Source organism: Anabrus simplex, chromosome 6, assembly GCF_040414725.1.
Source record: "Anabrus simplex isolate iqAnaSimp1 chromosome 6, ASM4041472v1, whole genome shotgun sequence".
Lineage (NCBI taxonomy): Eukaryota > Metazoa > Arthropoda > Insecta > Orthoptera > Tettigoniidae > Anabrus > Anabrus simplex.
In genome coordinates, this window is record NC_090270.1 from 72,945,600 (window position 1) to 72,963,861 (window position 18,262).

Below are 18,262 nucleotides of genomic sequence, written 5' to 3' on the forward strand. Positions count from 1 at the left end.
GATCTCCCATGTGTAGGTAACTGCGTGTTATTGTGGTGGAGGATAGTGTTATGTGTGGTGTGTGAGTTGCAGGGTTGTTGGGGCAGCACAAACACCCAGCCTAGGGCCATTGGAATTAACCAATGAAGGTGAAAATCCCCGACCCGGCCGGGAATCGAACCCGGGACCCTCTGTACCGAAGGCCAGTACGCTGACCATTCAGCCAACGAGTCGGACATTGTAATAATAATAATAATAATAATAATAATAATAATAATAATAATAATAATAATAATAATAATAATACCGGGGGTACACCGTCTCCGGCCAGTTAAACTGTGTGCCTACTATAAGACCATTTATGCAACTTAACTTGAACTGATGCCATGCAAGATACTTGTGTTTTCAACCGTTAGATGTCTCTATCATCGGTTTAATTGCTCTCCCTAGCGGGTCGAACTCTAATTAATTTATTAATAAATGTGAATTTTCACAGTTGGCTAATCTTCGTTTTTGAAGATTGGTTTGTTCATGTATCAAAGTTATTAACACTTCTGGTGGTTCTTTCTCCTATATCAATCAACCTATCAGAATTTTGTAAATATTTTCTTTATCCAATTAAAATCGGGGGTGTGTACAGGAATCCAGCCTATCAGTAAAGAGTTCTGGGATCATTCCCTCAAAAATACTATAAAAGCTGGGCGCCTTAGGGGCGTATAGTCTTTTCTTTGCTCCAGTTACTTGAAATGCGGTGTGTCCTAACGGAGGCGGGGGCCGCGGGCGGCATTTGGAAGGCCTAGCAAAGCAAGGTAATGGCAGATTTTTCATAACATGTGATAGCTCCTGCAGATAGCTTGAGGGGAAGGTTTCAATGTCTTTCATTTCATGTAAATTTCTAAATCTGGCGGTAGAAATTTCGGCCAGTATTATTCTCTACTGGAAAATATGTAATGTAAGGGATCAAGAGTGATTACCCTCTGTCGGTTCACATTCAACTTGGTATGGGGTGATTAAAGTTTCTACACCTGTAACATTCTTAACACGCTTTTGGTATTTGATATTTCTCATTTAGTCACCCCTGTGTAGAATAGGCTTAGTCTCTGTATCATTGGGCCATAAACACACTTAGGGTTTTAAGTTTTTCTAGAAAGAGTACAGGTGTTTCGACTCCTTTAGGCCTACATTTTGTTTATGGTCGGTTACAACCAACCTTTCCTTTTTACATTTAGTATGGGCTCTCTTACCCCTGTACATTGATTGTAGTGTGTGGAATTGTTTCTGATGTGAAGTTCCCTTGATGGGCAGAAAATTTTGAACTGTTGACCAGTAGACAAGCCCATCTCAAGGCTACCTTGTGTAAATTCTTTAATTAAAAGCGACCGATAGGTTGGAAGTGCGCGATTACAAACTGATACATTTCGCACACATAAAAACATCCACCCTATAAAATTAATGACAGTCTACACCGACTACGCACAATAAATATACATAATTTCAAGACTGTGGTAATATAAAAATAATCTACAGAAATCCTTTAGGTAGCCCGTAGGTGGCGCACCTAAAAAAAATCGTTAGCAGACTGTATAATACTTAAAAATACACTACTACAAAAATACACTAGCGATACCTCGAAAATGATCATGTCGCTCATTTTAATATAAGGGTCATGTGTGTAACTGATGTGTTTGAACATTGTACGTACGGCAAGAAGGCCAGACTCAAAGGACGAGAATCACGTGACAATCTGTCTCTTGAGAAACCTAGGCTCTACAATTTAGCTTTATTGAAAACATGAAGACATGTTCAAAAAGCAGTCTACAACTTAAGTAAGATTACATATCGTGAGATAAAAACTGCCTGTCTCTCAGCAAATCGAAGAACACAAATTAAATATTTACAAACTCCTGTACCGATAACAATCTTCAATATCAACAACAACAAAAAAACCTGTGAAATAAAATCTCTCTGTGAAAGGTATATAGCTTATGATTCCTCTCTGATAAGTCATTACAGCGAATTTTACTCAATTGTCTGAACACATTGTTTAAAATATACATGACTGCAGAAATATTTCTAAAACAATCTGATACATGTTTTATCATTTTCTGAATATGAAATACTGGCTCTGCGGTGTAGGGGTAGCGTGTCTACTTCTTACCCACAGGTTCCGGGTTCAATCCCCGGCCAGGTCAGAGATTTGTACCTGGATCTGAGTGCTGGTTCGAGGTCCACTCAGCCTACTTGATTACAATTGCGGTGCTATCTGACGGTGACATAACGGCCGAGAGGATTCGCCGTGTTGATCACATGACCCCTCGTAATCTGCAAGCCTTCAGGCTGAGCAGCGGTAGCTTGGTATGCCATGGACTTTCGGGCCTGTTGTGCCATGGGGTTTGGTTTGGTTTGGATATGAAATAACGTAATTGGATGAGTAGAAGTTAAATGATCATTTTTGTGTGATTTGGATTTCGGTAAATGATCCCTGGCATTCGTTACACAGGTGCTAGTCTTCTATTGTATATTTCTTAAAATGAAATGAATGTCTAGGGTTAGTTTGTTTCTCTGCGTGGTTTAGACTTAAGTTTTCTTTTTTTTACAATTTGCTTTACGTCGCACCGACACATGGCGATGATGGGATAGGAAAGGCCTAGGAATATGAAGGAAGAGCCCGTGGCCTTAATTAAAGTACAGCCTGGTGTGAAAATGGGAAACCACGGAAAACCATCTTCAGGGCTGCTGACAGTGGGGTTCGAACCCACTATATCCCGGTTGTAAGCTCACAGCCGCGCGCCCCTAACCGCACGGCCAACTCGCCCGGTTAGGCTAAAAGTAAGAATGTTATCATTTAAGATGTAAAACCATCCTCATAATATTATCTTCTTAAATATTACTGCTTTTACAAACTCATTCTGAATTAACATTATCTGAGCACATAAAAGTTGAAAGTCCGTTCTAATATTTCCCTAATATGAGCACCGTGATTTAAACCAGAAAGAAAATAAAATGAAACTGAAAGTAAAGCACTTGCAAACAAAAAGATTAATATCATAGTAAACAGTTAATTTGAGTAGCGTTTTCTAATGCAGACTAGGATTGACAAGATTGTAATGAATTTTATTTAGACTTTATATTGTCGGATTTTTCTGGAATAGCGTATTAACAATTGTATTCTTTTATTATAAAGCAAGTGGGGAAAATTGGAGAAATTAAGACATACGATACTATTAAATAATTTTTCAGATAATTGATCATTTGAAGCAATACCTTACCCTAACATTAAAAGGTTTTATCAAGTTGTATCAATTATATGTTACGGAATTTAGGCTCAGGTTTATCAAATTTGTAATACCGCTACACAGTTTGTATGAAATATATGTAGTCATTTTTAAAACAGCTGTTTAGTTCTAAACAATTATCCCCGATGAATTGGAAAAAGGAAAACAAGAAAAAGAAGCCTAAATATTCTAAATTTCATGTCCATGCGTTCTCTGAATCAGTCATACTATAACCTGTTTAGCTCTCGATTATGGTAAATGAAAGTTATTTTTAACAGTTCAATTCCTACTCGCATGTGAAAAGAAATATCAGTTCCCTTCTGATAGCAGTCTGTACAAATGAAGGCTGCACACGAATTCACTCTCGTGAATATCTTTCCATTCCACAAGTAAGGCCTAACTTTAGGCCTAATATTGCCGATCAATTTAACTACCGTAATGCATCAGCTCCCACATTCCTTGAAAATATTTGACAATATATTATCCCTCCGTCACATATAATACTAAAACAAATCCACTAACAGACATGATTCAAATCGAAAACATGCAAGGTTCTGTAAGCATTACCACGTGCTAGCCATGCATTCGAAGCTGAAGCGCCCGCAACATGGCGATGCGCGAAAGTGTTCAATATTCCGCATAGCATCAGCGCGCTCTGTAAGTCTAGATAAGTAATATTAAAGTCTTTGAATAGGAAGGACCACAGTATCTAGCAATAAGAGTCTGACGTGGATGTGACGTCATACAGTGATGCAATAGCGCCATATTAGGATTCTAAAGTCTCCATGCTGATCAGCTGACAATTAGTGTAGCTCTAGACTCCGACGTGGTAACGTGTCATATGAGGTGTCATTTGATTGATCGCGCTGAGTTCTACAATTATATGGCAAAGAATAAAGATTTCAGAAATCTGTCATGGGAGGAAGTAGGGAAAATGTCTTTCTTTCACAAAATGTCACGAAATACAGCTTCAAAATGATCGAAATCGCAGGCGAGAGGATAGGATGGCTTGTCAGAATTCCAAAAATGTCGAAAATCAGCAATGTGGAGCGTTATAAGGCTGATTAGGTGCGTCTCAAATGTAAGGCGGCCGAGCGTGTTGAGGTGAACTCCGCGCTACTGGAGCCGTGCACATCTACTGCTCCAGAGGTGGAAAATGATTTGGAACTCATTTCCTTCAAGGCATGTCAAACTCATACCGACTAGATACAGTAAAACCTACCTTTACCGGAACCTTTATGCTAGTGGCTTTGCGTCGTGCCGACACAGATAGGTCTTATGGCGACGATGGAATAGGAAAGGCCTAGGAGTCGGAAGGAAGTGGCCGTGGCCTCAATTAAGGTACAGCCCAAGCATTGTCCTGGTGTGAAAATGGAAAACCACGGAAAAGCATCTTCAGGGCTGCCGACAGTGGGATTCGAACCCACTATCTCCCGGATAAAAACTCACAGCTGCACGCCCCTAACTGCATGGCCAACTCGCCTGGTGGAACCTTTATGAACCTAAAATCTGTCCATATTGGAAAAATTTTCAGGTCCCATGAATTATGGTTTAATATTCGTGTAGATTTAGGCCTACCTGTTTTTAGCGGAACCTTCTGGCGCGGAAACGGAAGGAAATTTGACTACTATAGAGACAAAAATATGCCTTTGCTGGCGGGATGTAGTGTTTACAGTGCACTACGACTTCTGGTATGGGTTAGAATGAATTTGTTACTATCATGGACCTGCCTCAGTCTCATCCTTGGCTTTGCCAATATGAAAGTGACCGAGGCATGAGCGATGCTAGTACTACCATTCCTTATGCAGTCAATCCCTGTTATGACTGGTGTGAAAATATCGCTCATCGGGTCGGTTGGTGCATGCATTTCAGTGTGCTTGGCAGACTGATATGTAATAGCAACTTCTGGCTCGGTGAGGAAAGCAACGAGAAACTACATAATTCCTCATCTCCCTAGTATGCCTTTTCAGCGACACCTACGCTATCTATGACCAAACATACAACGGAAAAATATATAAACCTCCTTCGTAATCCTTTTCAGTACATATGCATTCCGAGTGGATCTAAGATGGGAGAGATAGCATTCGGTCAGGAAATGTCTGTCTCTGTGTTCGATGCTGTAATTTTGATCGCCGAAGCAGTGAAAGGAGTGTCGCCAAATATGGTACGTCAATGCTTTCACAAAGGCAAGTTTGTCTCACACCTTGACGAAGAAATCATAATAAATGAAAATACTGATGTGCTCTAACATATTCTCGAACAATGCAATTATCAATGCAGAAGATTACGTAGCCAGTGATCTAGCAGTTGAGACAAACGCGGCGTTAGAAAACATCGAAAAGTTCGTCACCCGTCACCTCCAAGAAAAGAAAACAGAAATTGATGGCGATGAAGACCAGAACGAACACGAAGAAGAAGATGGATTTGTAAAGTGCAGTCCCACCGACATTCCCTATCAGATGTAAAGTACATTCAGGCTTTTTCGCTAGCGAAAAATGAATCAGAATTGATCGACATTATTTGCTGTGCCCGCATTTTAATTGAGAGCTGTGTTACGAATGATATGTCCAGCATACAATAAATTCTGTATTACTGGAAGCAGTATATTACATTAATGTACAGTATTACTATTAGTGTTATGTGTATAAAATGTGTATTAAGTAAGTGTATACAGAGTGAAGCGAAATTCGCGCACTCGGGCGTCGCAGCGCGACTCCTCACATGCCAGCAATAAAAAAATGTATCTGAGAAAAGATCGTCCTGCGAGTATATCCAGCAGAAAAAGAACGTTGAATAGTGGCAATCTGGCAACACTGTAACCACATGTAGAGTAACTACCTCTGTCAGTACATCTTAGTCGAGCTGTACAATTGGTGCAGTAGATAGGGTTTTTGGGCTAGCATGCATGAGGTCGAGGGTTCGATCCTGGGTTGAGGCGCTTTCTTTATTTGCTAATTTCCATTGGACATTACATATTTTAATACAATAGGACACCGTTTCTTAGGTCACAAGGGTCCTACATTTACAAAATTTAGTAACGCTGAACCCGTTGTAACGCATGTAGTAGAGGACGTGGTGTGAATAAATTCACGCCCACGACGTGGACAGGGCGTCTTTCAAAGCTGACCAATGAAAACGATTGTTCGTCCATTTCTAGGATCGTAGTATGTAAGTGCAAATGGTTTCTAGAGGACCCGCTGCAATCGCTGTTGACGATTAAGATGCCAGAAACCATACCATCTGGACTACATTTACGAAATAAAAAAACATACCCATCAACCCAGAATCGACCTCTCGACCTCCTGCACGCTAACTCAAAACTATATCCACTGCTCCAACTGTACAGCACGAATAATTTGTGCTGACAGAGGTAGTTACCCTATATGTGGTTGCAGTGTTGCCAGATTGCCACTCTTCAACGACCTTTTTCTCCCGGATATACTCGCAGGACGAACTTTTGTGAGATACATTTTTTTTATTGCTGGCATGTGAGGAGTCGCGCTGCGACGCCCGAGTGCACGAATTTCGCTTCACCTGTATACTGGAGGTTACTACTGTGCACGGTGAGGAATTTCTAAGCAAAGACAGAATTGTGTTAGTGCTGGTGAACTAGTGTATACAAGTGATTAGTGTCATTACTGTATATACTACCGCACAAAAACATATAAATCTACTGCTGGATGAACTAACGGAGGTATGCCCTTATGATTTTTATTTTATTTTTCAACCACCTTTGTGAAACGGGGTCCTGCATACAGCGGAAAAGTTCTCGGTCCCTTGGGTTTCCGCTGCGGACAGGTTTTACTATACTACTGCATTTCGCCAATATCTATCACTAGGTAAGTATTCTGCGTCCAGATTGCTGGCCTTGAGCCCGACACAGCCCACTTTGAGTTTCTCTTTGACATGTCTTATGGCTTGGGGGTCATCCGAAAATTTGTGTAACGTGACGCGACAAAATGTGTAACCATAGCAACCGTGCAGGCAGTGATGTAAAGTATGGATGGATGGTCAGACAATGATACCTAGCAACCGTACAGACAGTGATGTAAAGTATGGATGGAAGTCAGACAATGATACCTAGCAACCGTACAGACAGTGATGTAAAGTATGGATGGAAGGTCAGACAATGATACCTAGCAACCGTACAGACAGTGATGTAAAGTATGGATGGAAGGTCAGACAATGATACCTAGCAACCGTGCAGGCAGTGATGTAAAGTATGGATGGATGGTCAGACAATGATACCTTGCAAACGTGCAGGCAGTGATGTAAAGTATGGATGGAAGGTCAGTCAATGATACCTATCAACCGTGCAGGCAGTGATGTAAAGTATGGATGGATGGTCAGACAATGATACCTAGCAACCGTGCAGGCTATGTCTTATGGCTGATTCTTTCATTTTTCTTTCTTAATTCGTTTACCCTCCAGGGTTCGTTTTTCCGTCGGACTCAGCGAAGGATCCCACCTCTACAGCCTCAAGGGCAGTGTCCTGTAGCGTGAGACTTTGGGTCGGGAGGATGAAACTTGGGAGGTGGACCAGTACCTCGCAAGGCGGCCTCACCTGCTGCGCTGAACAGGGGCCTTGTAGAGCAATGGGAAGATTGGAAAGGATAGTCAAGGAAGAGGGAAGGAATCAGCCGTGGCCTTAGGTTGCCCGAAGGAGAAGTGAGAAACCACTTCGAGGATGGCTCAGGAGGGAATCGAACGCCGTCCTACTCAGTTGACCTCCCGAGGTTGAGTGGACCCAGTTCCAGCCCTCGTACCACTTTTCAAATTGCGTGACAAAGCTGGGAATCGATCCCGAGCCTCCAGGGGTACGATGACTTAAATTCACATCTTCTGCTCCAGTCGTGGAAAATGATTTCGAACTCATGGTCTTTAAGATATAATAAATTTTAAATAAAATGTTTAACTCATACTGACTAGATACCGTATTTCGACAGTTTTTACGTCTTCTACATCACAACTTGTGGGCGTGACCCCGACACAGCCCAGTTCATTATCAATAATTGTGTAAACAATTATATTATTTCAGCACGCTCGCTTCAATGAGAAAGAATGAACCAATATTTTTCTAACGATTTGAAATGGGAAAAGCCATAGTAAACGTAACCAGGTGTTTTACGGAGAAATTAGAGTTATTTCCTGGGATGGGTCTTCTTGTAATGTCTATTATTATTGACAAATCCATATGAACCAGGATGATGACTCGATCATCACGTGGTTCGCTCTTCTGTCGGTACCACTGTCCCCCCCACTCCTCGCCACTGCCGATCGTCCCCCAGGCTCTACAAAAGCACTACGCGTGAAGTCTCTCCTCAGTGGTTTGACAGCAGTGCACCGCCGCGGAGCGTAGAACTACCGTAACACCTCAGAGCACAGCTCTATCACACGCGACAGGTAAGTCGAAACCTACTCTCTCTTTTATTGTCTTGTATACAAACTATTCCTTCTTCGCCGAGCTCAATGGCTCAGACGGTTGAGACCCTGGCCTTCTGGCTCCTACTTGGCAGGTGGTATTTGAAAGGGCTCAAATACGTCAGCCTCGTGTCGGTAGATTTATTGGCACGTAAAATAACTCATACGTGGCAAAACTCCGGCACCTCGGCGTCTCCGAAAACCATCAGTGGGACGTAATATTATTATTATTATTATTATTATTATTATTATTATTATTATTATTATTATTATTTCTCCAAAACAGTGCCTGGTACTCCATGTAATATTGATTACTTCGGACATTTGCATTTTGAATAATAGTTAACATCGTCTGTCATGTACTGAACATCAGTGTTACAGACTTGCGTGCTGTGTTTCCTACTCCATAGCTTTTCACACCGGAAGATTTGAGCGATAGAGAAGGCAGAAAGGAGTTTTTTAAAATTGTTTTTTCTCTCTTAATTCGTTTCCCCACCAGCGTTGGTTTCTTCCATCGGACATAGCGGAGGATCCCACCTCTACATCCTCAAGGGCAGTGTCCTGGAACGTGAGACGTTGGGTCGGGGTATACAACTGGGAATGAGGGCCACTACCTCGCTCAGACGGTCTCACCTGAAATGCTGAACAGTGGCTTGGGGGGGGGGGGGTGTGATTGGAAGGGATAGACAAGAAAGAGGAAAGGAAGCGGCCATGGCCCAAAGTTAGTTACCATCCCGGCATTTCCCTGGAAGAGAAGTGGGAAACGACGGAAAAACCACTTCGAGGATGGAGGAGGTGGGAATCGAACCCACCTCTACTCAGTTGACCTTCCTAGGCTGAGTAGACCACTTTTCAAATTGCGTGACAGAGCCGGGAATCGAACCCGGGTCTCGGGGGGGAGGGCATCTAATCACGCTAACCACTACCCCACACAGGCGGAATGATAATAATAATAATAATATGATAATAATAATAATAATAATTAGCCTTATCATGGCACAGGTGAAAGCAAAATTTAGCTTCCGCTGAAGTCTCAGTCTCATTTATGCCTATGACAACATGAACGTTGCTGAGGTATGGGTAGTAGAGGCGTGAGATGAGCGAATCTGATACCTCTCCACTTCTAGTATTCAGCAATTTAAACAGATAACGAGCCTGCTACTATAACGAAGAGAGAGAGAGAGAGGCTCATATCCGACTCATTGCTGCTCAGTCAAAGTGAGCGATATTTGAACACTTAGCCCTGTGCGTCAACCCGAGCTCAAAATTTGATAACAGGCAGTTGCATAGCAGCCACTCTCCCCCGCCCAAACCTCGCCTCTGGCCATCAGGGCCCCAAATTGATCTGGTGCATTAACGGAAATGGACACGTAGGCCTCAGATAACGATCTTCTTTTTCGTGTATTTTTTTCTATCAACGCTTTTCTCACATTTAAGGGGGTCGCGGGTGTGAACTGTGTGGCACATGTGGATTTGACCCTGTTTTTTGGCCGGATGCCCTTCCTGTCGCCAACCCAACATGGAGGGATGTAATCACTATTGCGTGTTTCTGTGGTGGTTGGTAGTGTGTTGTGTGAATATGAAGAGGAAAATCTTGACAAACACAAATATCCAGTCTCCGAGCGATTAAAATCTCCGGCCTGACCGGGAATCGACCCGGGACCTTCTGAACCGAAAGCCGGAACGCTGACTATTCATCTAAGGAGTCGTATGCTAAATGCATTTCAAGTAAATGTACTTTTAAATGAGTTATTTAATCACGTTGCTGATTCGGAGTCTCGAGTTCAGCTCTTATAAGGCTGACGTAACACAGTAACTCGCGCTCCGCTCTTTTCCACTAATGAGTGTCACCCTCGGCGGGCAGTTTGTCTTTCGGAAGAATATCCAGATGGCCTGCCTAACGACTTACCTCATCAGTTGTTGACGATTCAGAACGTTCTCAAGAAAGATATTTACCGAGCGAGTGGCTGTGCGATTTGGGTCTTATGAAGGAGAGATTGCTTAAACTTGTACAAAACATCTACATGGAAGGAAAACTACCTGCTGATTTTGAAAAAAGTGTCATGATCCCTATACCAAAGAAAATGGCAGAAAAACAGTGTGAACAACATCGTACTATCAGTTTAGTCGTTCATGCATCGAAAATTGTCACTAACATAATATTAAGACGAACTGAAAAGCAATTTGAAGAGTATCTGACTGAAGAGCAGTTTGGGTTTGTTAAAGGTAAGGGTACAAGAGAAGCTATACTGGCATTGAGACTTATACCTGAAAAAAAGGTTAGAAAAAGACAAAAGAACTTATTTATGCTTTGTGGATATTGAAAAGGCTTTTGATAATGTGCACTGGATAAAATTGTTTGAAATTCTTAAAAACATGGGAGTCCCGTATCAAGATAGAAGAATAATTTGGAATCTGTACAAAAATGAAATTGCAGTAATAGAAATTGGAAATGAAAAAAAGGAAGCAAAAATAAGGAAAGGAGTTAGACAAGGTTGAGCTTTGTCTCCCATGCTTTTTAATGCCTACATCCAGGATGCATTAAATAAGGTACGAGAGGATTTGAATATAGGAATAAGGTTACAGGGGGAACAAATAAATATGATTAGATTTACAGATGGCATTGCCATAGTTGCAGACAGTGAACAACATCTCGAACAAATAATAGTAAAATTGCAGGAAATCATAGGTAATGAATGCAACATGAAAATAAGTAAGACAACGAAAGTTATGGTCTGCGATGAAAAAAAAAAGGCAGACTCAACTATGAAAATATTGGTGGGCAACAATACACTGGAAAGTAAAATTTTACAAGCCAAATTAGCATTTCGCAAAAATAAAGTTTTATTCACTACAAATTCCATTAATCTTAACGCAAAAAAAAAAGATGATTGAAAGCGTATGTTTGGAGCATTGCCTTTTATGATTGCGAAACGTGGACAATTGGGAAAGAAGAATAAAGGAGGTTAAATTGTTTTGAGCAATGGTGTTATAGGAGAATGCTAAAAATTAGCTGAACAGAAAAAGAATAACGAATGCTGAAATGTTTAAGAAGGTGGAAGGAAATTATTCCTTACGAAAAAGTATAAAGAGGAGGAGGATTAGACTGATAAGACATATTTTTAGACAAAATTGCGTGTTGGAAATGGTATTGGAGGGGATGGTTGAAGGCAAAAGATGTCGAGGAGGACCCCGTCTACAATATGTACAGCAAATCATGTCTGATGTAGGATGCAGAAGCTGTGAAGAGATGAAAAGGAAAGCTATGAATAGAGCCGACTGGAGAGCTACCGCAGACCAATTCATGGATTGAATACTCAAGAAGAAATGCTGAGGCTGTACCCTAATTAAGGTCACGACCGCTTTCTTTCCACTTTCAACCCTTTCCTATCCTATCGTCGCCTTAAGACCTACCTGTGTCGGTGCGACGTACAGCAAATTGTAAAAATAGAATAAAAAGAAAGAAATATCCCTTCTGCGAAGTGCCTCAGTGAAATAACAACCAAGAATCACATGATTATATCGAGTGCTCCAGATATTTCGGTGGCGCTGAAATTATCCGTAACCTTTTCGATGACAGCGGTTACGGCATAAAGTTCTTCTTAAAAATTTTAACTTATTAACAACCATGCACGTTGCTGAACGATAAAGGAACGATTGTCTGCTATGAGTATGATTAGCACTGAAGTGGACAGAGCGGGAAAATTAACCGTAGAGGCTTGTGGACGAATTCGCCTGTTGAAATAAAGAAGAGAAACGGGCTTCAACAACCAGCGTGAAAACCGTAAGTCTGCTCTTTTGTATGCCAAGTAATTATATCACGTTATTACAGAATTATTATGACCGACTCGTTGGCTGAATGGTCAGCGTACTGGCCTTCAGTTCCGAGGGTCCCAGGTTCGATTCCCGGCCGGGTCGGGCATTTTAACCTTCATTGGTTAATTGGTTAACCTTCAGTGGCTCAGGGGCTGGGTGTTTGTGCTACCCCAACATACCTGCAACTCACACACCACACATAACACTATTCTCCACCACAATAACACGCAGTTACCTACACATAGCAGATGACGCCCACCCTCATCGGAGGCTACACGCGGCTAGAAATAGCCACACAAAATTTTATATGTACAGAATTATTATTATTATTATTATTATTATTATTATTATTATTATTATATTTCATGTATTTAAGTGTGTGCCTTGTGTTATTAATGATTTCGTGAAATCATATGTTTCTAGCCGGTTACAGTTCTACCTTATTTAAGTTATATTGGGATCAGAGGGCCGCGGTATATTTTTCACGAATGGTCGCAGGAAAGTGTGCTATGCCACGGATATCAGGCTCGGTATACCAGTCACTTCAGTTCTTCAATCACTCAGTGGTTGATCTAACTGCAAGTTGTTGCCTTGTTACTGCTTCACGTGCCTGCATTGCGAATGTTATACGCAATGACGGCGCTAACAAGAATAAAGATGCGTCGAGGACCAATGCATGTGGGAACAGCGTATCAGCGAGTGCGCATTGTGAACTTCCGAGTTGCCTAGCTGCTTGATTCTGCGTAGAATGTACAGTAATGTTCGGTCGACTCATTTGTTCAGTGATGTTGAGCGTCTTCTCGAGTCTGGTTCTTTCACACATTCATTACCAGAGTGTTCGAGCACGAAGCTCTGAACAAGTGTAGACTTCGAAATATTGAACGAAACACCCAGCTCTCATGAACGAGTCTCAACGAGTTTGCTGAACTGTAATGAGTGGTACTGAGTAATGACATTCATGTCTTTGGACGTTATGGATTAAAGCGTCCGACTCGTTGGTTGAACGGTCAGCGTACTGACCTTCGGTGCAGAGGGTCCCGGGTTCGATTCCCGGCCGGGTCGGGGATTTTAACCTTAATTGGTTAATTCCTACGGCATGGGGGCTGGGTGTATGTGTTGTCTTCATCATCATTTTATCCTCATCACGACGCGCAGGTCGCCTACGGGGGTCAAATAGAAAGACCTGCACCTGGCGAGCCGAACCCGTCCTGGGATATCCCGGTACTAAAAGCCATACGACATTTCATTTCATGGATTAAAGCGGTTAAATTTGAGTGGCCCGCGAGTAAATGTGAGTCTTACAATACATTTGTGTAGATGATCTTCGCATCGGGTACTAAATACAGTCGAACTTCGATATCTCGAACCTCCATTACTCGAAATTCAGTTACACGAATTTCTCGATTTCTCGAAGCAAACATTTCCTCCCTTGAAGCACAAAATACTCTGTAACTCGAATTTTGTGCAACATTAACTGTGCAATACGGCATTTGTGGTTTGTGAGGGACAGTTAACAAGTAAAGAAAGGTTTACAGTGATGATGGGAGCTCATGACGGGAATCGAAAAACTAAAACTTCTAATGATCAGAAAATCGGCATAGCCTCGCTGTTTCTCGGGCGTGAACGCCGAAAGCAACCCACCGGAGTCGCGGATAACAAGCTCTATTTACGAATTTCGGCCGCGTGGTATTGACGACAAGTTCCAACGTGAAGGGAGGAAAGGTTAACAGTAACAAACAGAAGATACTAGCGGATTATTTTCCAAAAATGTTAACGGAGGTATGTTTCTTATTTCACTACTCTATGTACTGTATCCTGTCTTCTAAAAGTTACTATAATAAGGGTTATCAATAAAGTGATTTTAAATAAAGCATTTTTAAATACTGTTAAGGAGAGTACGTACCTCAATTTTGGCAAAAATTTGATAATTTCATTTTAATGTATTTTAGTATTCTTTGATATGTGTACAATAGAGCACCGTTTATTATTTCTGCGAAATCGCGTTAAAAGTGCCCATAATTTGGATATTCCATGGCCCCTCCCATTTACAAATGCCACGCTCTCCTCTGACTGCAGGCTGATAACTTTGATAACGTTCTAGGAAATGCAAGTACATTAGTGAACCGCATAGACTATGTTGGGGCTTCTCATCAGTCGAAATCTTATGAAGAAATGTTGCCCACAGCAACAGAAATATCCAAAATAGCACAAACGGCATCAGTACCGAAACATGTCCAAGAATAGACAGAAAAAGAGAATAAACTAACGTAAAGTTTTCCAAGACATAATTATATCGTATGATGTACAGATAATATTAGGATCTGAGTACGTTTAATCCAACTTCATATTTTTACAGATAATCTCTTTAATCCAACTTCAAGTTATAGCAATGTTGGATTTCCTTCAAGGTTTTTATGTTAGCCTATTATTTTGGGTTACTGAGGTGCTTGGCGTGGTTCTTGGTGCACGTATAATAAAGACAAGGAAACCTACAAACACCATGTACTTCTTGAAGAAGTGATGCTTCTGATTAAGCCCATTTATACAGATCTTGCCCATCCCAATTTATTGAAGAAATGTATCCATGGGAAAACCCAAAATGTAAACGAGTATTTTAACAGTGTTATTTGGAGCCGTGTACCTAAAAATATTTTTTATACATAACCTTAAAATTAGAAGTACATGATGCTGCTTTATCATTTAATATGGGGAATGCAGTCAGAACTAAGGTACTAGAACAGCTGGGGATCAAACCAGGGTGGGATTCGCTCAGTGCGTATCAAGGTTTTGATGTTAGTCAGATCGAAATGGAGGATAAAAAGCTATTTATAGCGGAGCAAAGATAATGAAGTCAAGGAGAGCAATAAAAAGAAGTCTGGAGGACAAGTAGAATGAGGAATATGCAGCAGGAGAATTCTAGACTACATCTCAAGTAGGATTCATATAAGCTAAACTTTAAAGTTAATTTTCTCCGCTTTTGGTTTTTTTCTTTATATAGGTACGCTTAGTCAAAAAACTATAAAAGGTAGAAATCTGAAATAATTATCAGTGATACTTCCATACCGTCTCTCTGTAAAGCTACCAGTTTGTTTTAGATATTTTAATATATGAGATCAGAAAAAATATTATTACTCAAATTTTTCATTACCATTTTTAAATTTGGAAAAAATTCTCAAAAAGTAACCATACATCTAATTCCAAAACTAAAGACAGCACTGTAAAGAACAAAGTTCATATAATAACACTATAAAGTTTCAAATCTGTAGGACCTTTTATCTGAGCGTACCTAAAAATGGAGAAATTACCATTGTCAGCATAGGAAGTACGTACTCCCCTTAAAAATAATGTATTCAGTATAAGCCCAAGTACATATGATTCAATTATGTGCTATATATGCTCATAAACGTCATTCTCTATATTTCGAAATTTTGATAACTCGAAATAAATTTTTTCTCCCGAGGTGATTCGAGATATCGAGGGTCCACTGTAAATAGCTTATGGGAAGGCCGGAAAACTTAAGCCTCTATAGGCCTGGAATGCGAAATCTGTACCCTCAAAGACGATGAGTAATTTTATAACTAGAGCCCGGATTTTGATGCAGTAATAGGATAGAATGCAAACTTACTGAAGCGAGTAACAAGTATAGTCTACCTTCACGATTATGCTATGGGGTTTGCATAAACATTAGTGGAACGGCCAATCAGAACCCCTATCATTTATGTTACTCCTGCTACATTATGGAAGAGCGGGTGGCCGATACTTCCTACTAACCAAATAAATTTGCAATCTAACCTGTTACTGCATAAAAATCCGGGCTTTATTTATAACTTAAAGGAGAAGGATGAAGATTGGAACCGTCGACAAAAAAAGGTATCAGTAAGAAAGGGAAGAGCCATGAAAGGCGGGGAAATTAAAGGCTCTTTAGGTCTCGAAAGCTCTAATACTGTCGGGATCAAACCACATCGCACTAAAACATTAGGAAAGATCCGAGTAAAAATAAAAACGAAAGACTGTAAAGAGTATAATAGTAAAAGTGACTGAATAACAGATGTGAATTCTAAGACTACGGAACATGAAATGTGAAATCTACACCACTAAATAACGTGAGTACTAAACCTACACAATATTGAAGAGAGAGAGAAACACGGAATATAAATATAGTACGGTGATAATGAAAAAGGCTGAAAACAGTTTTTGGTAACTTAGATGTGAAGTTTGCTGACGTACTTGATTAGCTGACTGGGAGACTGATTACCTCGGATCGAGTAGGGGTATTTCAGTCGCCTTGACAAAGAATACTGCAATGTATTCGAAACGTCGGCAAACTGCACATAATGTAGGCCTACAGGAAACATGTTTCAACCCGGAAAAAGAACCAAATAATGTTTTTCGTACATCCAGTAGTTAGTCCGTTCAGGCCAGAATACCATCTCGTAAAGGTCTTCTGTAACATATGTGTGTGTGTGACCATGGCCTGCCGTTAAGTAGATAATTTTCCGTTCATTAGAGACCTGTCGTGAAGGCCTATACTATACTGTAGTACAAGGATGCATCCTCCTTACAGGTGAACCTACTTCCAGTTCACATGTTAACTCTGCTGTAATTCCATTATTTGACTTTTACTGCCATGAAGTGTGCTTTGTGAAACGGTCAAACTGCTCCAGTTTCGTTCTTCCTAATTCAAAATGTTCGTATAAATCTCTTTTTTTTTTAAGCGTATGGCTGTTAGTGTGGGAGTATCCGAGAACATGTTCGATTCACCAAACCAAACAAAACCAAACCCCATGGCGCACCAGCCCCGAAGGGCCATGGCCTACCAAGAGCGACCGCTGCTCAGCCCGAAGGTCGGCAGATTATGAGGTACCGGGCGAGTTGGACGTGCGGTTAGGGGCGCGCAGCTGTGAGCTTGCATTCGGGAGATACTGAGTTCGAGCCCCACTTTCGGCAGCCCTGAAGACGGCTTTCCGTGGTTTCCCATTTTCACACCAGTCAAATGCTGGGGCTGTACCTTAATTAACGACACAACCCACTCCTTCGCCTTTGTGATCCCATCGTCGCCATAGGACCTATCTGAGTCGGTGCGACAAAAAGCAAGTTGTAAAGATTATGAGGTGTCATACGGTCAGCACGACGAGCGCATTCTGCCGTTATTTTTAGCTTCCTAGACCGGGGTCCCTATCTGACCATCAGATTGCTGCTGAATGAATCTCGAACCAGCCCTCAACAGATCCAGGTAAAAGTCTCTGACCTAGCCGGGAACAGAACTAGGGAGCTCCAGGTAAAAGGCAGACACGCTACCCCTACACCACGGGGCCGGCGTTCGGCTGGTCAGTTCTGTTAAATACTTCAGATGATCTACCTGTTCCAGTTTCGTATTTCCTTCCTGGCTTTCTAACCTCTTCAGCTTCTCCCTTACTGACATCACCCTGATTTTCATTTTAATATCATATTTGCTGCACTTCATTTCAAGATCCAAGCACACACTGCCATTAAGGCCAAATCTTCAGCATAGGTCAAGCTGTAGAGAAAGGTCGATGAAATGATTACTTATTCAAAATATAATTGCACTTGGGTGAGGCGGCGCTAGTGTTGTTTATCCCAGTGGATACGAGCACGTCAGTGGACGTGAGTACTGTCATCACGAGGGCCCGAAATATTACGTAACTAATTACATATTCCTTTGCTTGTAGACAACTGAAAATGTCAGCGAGTTGTGGTTCTATTATGATTATAGTTGTGTTTAATTTTACATATTTTAGGATATTCTCAGT

General features: G+C 41.2%; 1 protein-coding gene across 1 annotated transcript in view; it reads left to right on the forward strand.

The window, feature by feature from the left end:
• Positions 1-8,587: 8,587 nt before the first annotated feature.
• The window catches only part of LOC136876145 (protein yellow), a 175,253-nt gene continuing 165,578 nt past the window's right edge, over positions 8,588-18,262 (forward strand). The window contains exon 1 of the mRNA XM_067149853.2: positions 8,588-8,657. The gene's annotated coding sequence lies outside the window, so the exon portion shown is untranslated. The remainder of the gene's footprint in view (positions 8,658-18,262) is intronic.